At 37.5% G+C, this 4,838-nt stretch overlaps 1 pseudogene; it reads left to right on the top strand.

The window, feature by feature from the left end:
* Window positions 1-597: 597 nt before the first annotated feature.
* Window positions 598-1,522, top strand: LOC130367176 (olfactory receptor 11L1-like; annotated as a pseudogene).
* Window positions 1,523-4,838: the final 3,316 nt, after the last annotated feature.

Below are 4,838 nucleotides of genomic sequence, written 5' to 3'. Positions count from 1 at the left end.
CAACTGTATCTCAAAATATATATTTAATGTGGGGGGGGGGAGATTTTAGACATTTTGAAAAGTAAGATACCTGGCACAGATCTCTGGCATGATTGTCGGTCATGCTCTTAACAGCTTTGTTTTGGGCCACAGTGACAGATTACATTCATCATTGCTTTTGTTAGAGCCACAAAGCCCTATTTTCAATCCCATCCATCCCACAAGATGTTAACCACACTCTGGTACGAGCTATCCATCCCATGTTGTCTTACTCATAGCAAAATGACTAATCCTTAGTTCATGGCTCAGTGAAGAATTACCTCCTATTACTGACCTGGTGATTGTATTACCTAATCGAAATTGAGTGGATCTAAGCAGAAAAGCACAAAGAGAAAGGAGCAGCTCATATATTTCAATGTGGGAACCATTTATTGTTTCATATTATTCTCAAGCTGAAATAGACCAAATTGTCTGTCCTTTACAACATGCTATCTGGGGGGGGGGGGGGGGGCATTTAAGAGATCTTAAACTCAGTACAAGAATGTTGGCTTGATATCCTCCACAGAGTAGAGTGGTAGAAAGACAATTCTTAACACTATTTTTCCATTTTTCCTATTTATGCAGGAGAACAATCTGACTGTGGACACTGGATTTTTCCTTTTAGGATTTCAAAGCGGCCAAACCACAAATATTGTCCTGTTCTGTCTTCTCCTGGGGATATATTGTGGGACAATATGTGGGAATCTCCTGATCATCACCCTGGTGTCCACCAGCAAGAACCTCCACACCCCAATGTACTTCTTCCTTACACAACTTTCTATCTGTGACATCTTGTTGACCACAGATATTGCCCCAAATATGTTCCATGTTTTACTGAATAATGGGGGGACCCTTACTTTCATATGCTGTATGACCCAGTTTTATTTTTTTGGTGCATCAGAAATATCTGAATGTCTTTTCCTCACTGTGATGTCTTATGACAGATATGTGGCCATCTGTAATCCCCTCCATTACTCCTCTATCATGACAAGTGCCCATTGTATGATATTGGTTGCCATATTTTGGGTGTTGGGTTTTTCCCTAGCATTTCTTTTATACCATAACAATATCGGTGATGACATTTTGTGGACCAAATATCATTGACCATGTTTTCTGTGATCTTGTTCCTTTAGTAGAACTCGCCTGCTCCAGTACTTACACTATTGATATAGAGGTCTACATAATAAGTTTCTTAGTAGTGTTCATCCCCATAATAATGATAATCATATCTTATATCAATATTTTATTCACCATTTTACGGGTCCAGTCCAATATCAGTAGACAGAAAGCCTTCTCCACCTGTAGCTCCCACCTCACTGTGGTCTCCATATTCTTCATTACTCTACTGAGTGTTTATCTTTTTTCAAAAGAAGGACCAACCGGGAACTTTAATAAAATCCTCTCCCTGCTATATACTGTGTTTACTCCATTCATCAACCCCATTATATACAGTCTTAGGAATAAGGACATAAAAAAATCTCTACAGGAAATAATAAATGTGTAATTTGTAAGATAATTCTTAATTTATAAATAAAGTAATATAATATGGTTTCACCATTTCTATTTATAGGTCATAATGTCACTTTTATAGACTTTTCATGGACTGTTTCTTTGACATTTTTTCTCAATATGAAATAAATGTGATTCTCATTAGTTACATTTTTCTTCTTTGAACATTTTCCAAATTCAAGATAGTTCATTTTTTTCCTAGTTATTACATGTTGCCAATATAGAATATTATACAGAACAATATACCAATGGACTATGTATCGCTTGGCAGGCAGGCCTTATATTGTGTATTATACAAGCAAAAAAAGATACAATTATAAAAAAAATGCAGTCAGGTGCTGATCATTGAGGCTAAGGCAGAGGAGGGGGTCTGTATTACATTAAATTGTGACAATGTGGGGGGGGGATGATCAGTCTATGTGAAAGAGAGACTTGATCAGCAGTCTATGTAAGGGGTGGGACCTGAGCAGCAGTCTATGTAAAGGAAGCCCTAAGCAGCAGTCTGTGTGAAGGCCCTCCGGTGCAGTCTATGTGAAATTGTTTGTAAACAGCAGCCTGTATAAGAATGTCCCTAAGCAGCAGTTTGTATAACTTGAGCAGCTGTGTAAAAAGGTGTCCCTGAGCATCAGTCTGTGTAAAAGAGGTCCCTGAGCATCAGTCTGTGTAAAAGGGGTCCCTGAGCAGCAGTCTGTGTAAAATGGGTCCCTGAGCAGCAGTATGTGTATAATGGGGGTCCCTGATATTTGTAAGGTAGCAAGTCTAAGAAAGACTAAGAGAGTTTTTATGCACAGCTCTTCATTACTTTTGGAGAAGCTTTAAATCTCATTATATGTTGATGAGCTATATTCTGAAACACTCTCAATACATTATTGCCTACTTGCAGTACTTTTTCTTGTATGATCTTACTTCATACTGTATTTTCCAAATCTTGTTTATTTCCCTGTACATTTACTTAAAGTGGTACTCCAGTGGAAACATTTTTTTTCTTTTTAAATCAACTGGTGCCAGAAAGTTAAATAGGTTTGTAAATTACTTTTCTATTTAAAAATCATTATCTTCCCAGTACTTATCAGCTGATACAGCAGCCCCTTTTACACAGACTGCTGGTCAGGGACCTATTTTAAACAGAGGAAGTTCTTTTCTTTTTGAATTTATTTTTTTGTCTGACCACAGTGCTCTCTGCTGACACCTCTGTCCACATGAGGAACTGTCCAAAGCAGGACAGGTTTGATATAGGGATTTGCTCCTGCTCTGGACAGTTCCTGACATGGACATTGGCAAAACAAGCAATAAAAAGAAAGTGTGAGTACAGCTTAACCTCTTAAGGATGCAGGGCGTACCTGTACACTCTGCGCCTGATCCCGGTCTATAACGTGGGGTCATGCTGTGACCCCAAGTCATAGCGGGTCGGTCCTGGTGGCTAATGAAAGCCGGGACCCTGAGCTAATAGAGTGCGGCACCGATCGTTGTACCGATAGCTGTTAACCCTTTATACGCTGCATTCAAAGTTGATTGCCGAATCTAAAGTAACAAAATACACTCCAGGCAGCTCAGTCGGGCTGTTCGGGACCCTCGCTGTGAAATCACGATGTCTCGATCAGCTAGAACGCGTGCGGAGTGTCCGTTACCTGCCTCCGACGCGTCCGATCGCCGATTGATAGCTCCAAGCCTGAAATCCAGGCTTGAGCAACCGACCGCCGATAACACTGATCATTGCCATGTTAATGGATGGCAGTGTTCTGTGTAGAAGATAAGTGTGTGCAATGATATAGCCACTAGAGGTGGCTATAACATTCCAAAATAAAAGTGTGAAAAAAAGTTGATAAAGATCATTTAACCTCTTAAGGACCAAGGACGTACCGGTGCGTCCTGAGTCCTTTTCCTTTCTATAACGCGGAGATCCAGGCATGAGCAGTCAAGCGTCAGAATCATTGATCACTGGTTTCCTATGAGAAACCAGTGATCAATGTAAAAGATCAGTGTGTGCAGTGTTACAGCCCTCTATGGGAGCTATAACATTGCAAAAAAAAAGTGAAAAAAAGTGAATAAAGATCATTGAACCCCTCCCCTAATAAAAGTTTGAATCCCCCCTTTTTCCCTTTTAGAAAAAAAAAACAGTGTAATCAAAAATAAAAATAAACATATGTGGTGTCGCCGCGTGTGGAAATGTCCGTATTAGAAAAATATATCATTAAAGGTCAATGGCGTACGTGCAAAAAAGTTCCAAAGTCCAAAATAGTGTATTTTTGGTCACTTTTTATATTATGAAAAAATTAAGAAAAAGCTATCAATAAGTCCGATCAATACAAAAATGGTACGGCTAAAAACTTCAGATCACAGCACAAAAAATGAGCCCTCATACGACCCCATATGCGGAAAAATAAAAAAGTTATAGGGGTCAGAAGATTACAATTTTAAATGTATAAATTTCCCTGCATGTAGTTATGATTTTTTTTCTGAAGTACGATTAAAACCAACATATAAGTAGGGTATCATTTTAAATGTATGGACCTACAGAATAAAGAGAATGTGTCATTATTACCGAAAACTGTATGGCGTAGAAACAGAAGCCCCCAAAAGTTACAAAATGGTGGGTTTTTTTTCAATCTTGTCTCACAATGATTTTTTTTCGTTTTGCTGTAGATTTTTGGGTAAAATGACTGATGTCATTAGAAAGTAGAATTGGTGGCGCAAAAAATAAGCCATCATATGGATTTTAGGTGCAAAATTAAAAGAGTTATGATTTTTTAAAGGAAAGGAGGAAAAAATGAAAGTACAAAACGGAAAAACCCCTGGTCCTTAAGGGTTAATCCCTTCCCTAATTAAAGTAAGAATCACCCCCCTTTTTCCATTAACAAAAAAAATGTGTCAATAAAATTAAAAATAAACATAGTTGGTATCGCAGCTTGCGGAAATGTCCGAACTATAATAATATATTGTTGTTTTAACTACATGGTCAATGGTGTATGCGCAAAAAAGAAATCCAAAGTCCAAAATAGCGTATTTTTGATCACTTTTTACATAATTAAAAAATTTATAAAAAGCAATTAAAAAGTGTGATCAATACAAAAATTGTACCGTTAAAAATTCAGATTCATCACAAAAAATGAGCCCTCATACTGCCCCGTACGTGGAAAAATAAAAAAGTTATAGGAGTCAAAAGATGACAATTTTTAACGTATTCATTTTTGTGCATGTAGTTATGATTTTTTTTCAGATGTAAGACAAAATCATACTTCTGAAAAAATATAATTTTAATCATATGGACCTACAGAATAAAGAAAAGGTGCAATTTTCACCGAAAAATGGAC

The sequence above is a fragment of the Hyla sarda genome, chromosome 4, assembly GCF_029499605.1.
Source record: "Hyla sarda isolate aHylSar1 chromosome 4, aHylSar1.hap1, whole genome shotgun sequence".
Classification (NCBI taxonomy): Eukaryota; Metazoa; Chordata; class Amphibia; order Anura; family Hylidae; genus Hyla; species Hyla sarda.
The sequence above is the reverse complement of the archived record's forward strand: the minus strand, read 5'-3'. Positions and strand labels throughout refer to the sequence as shown.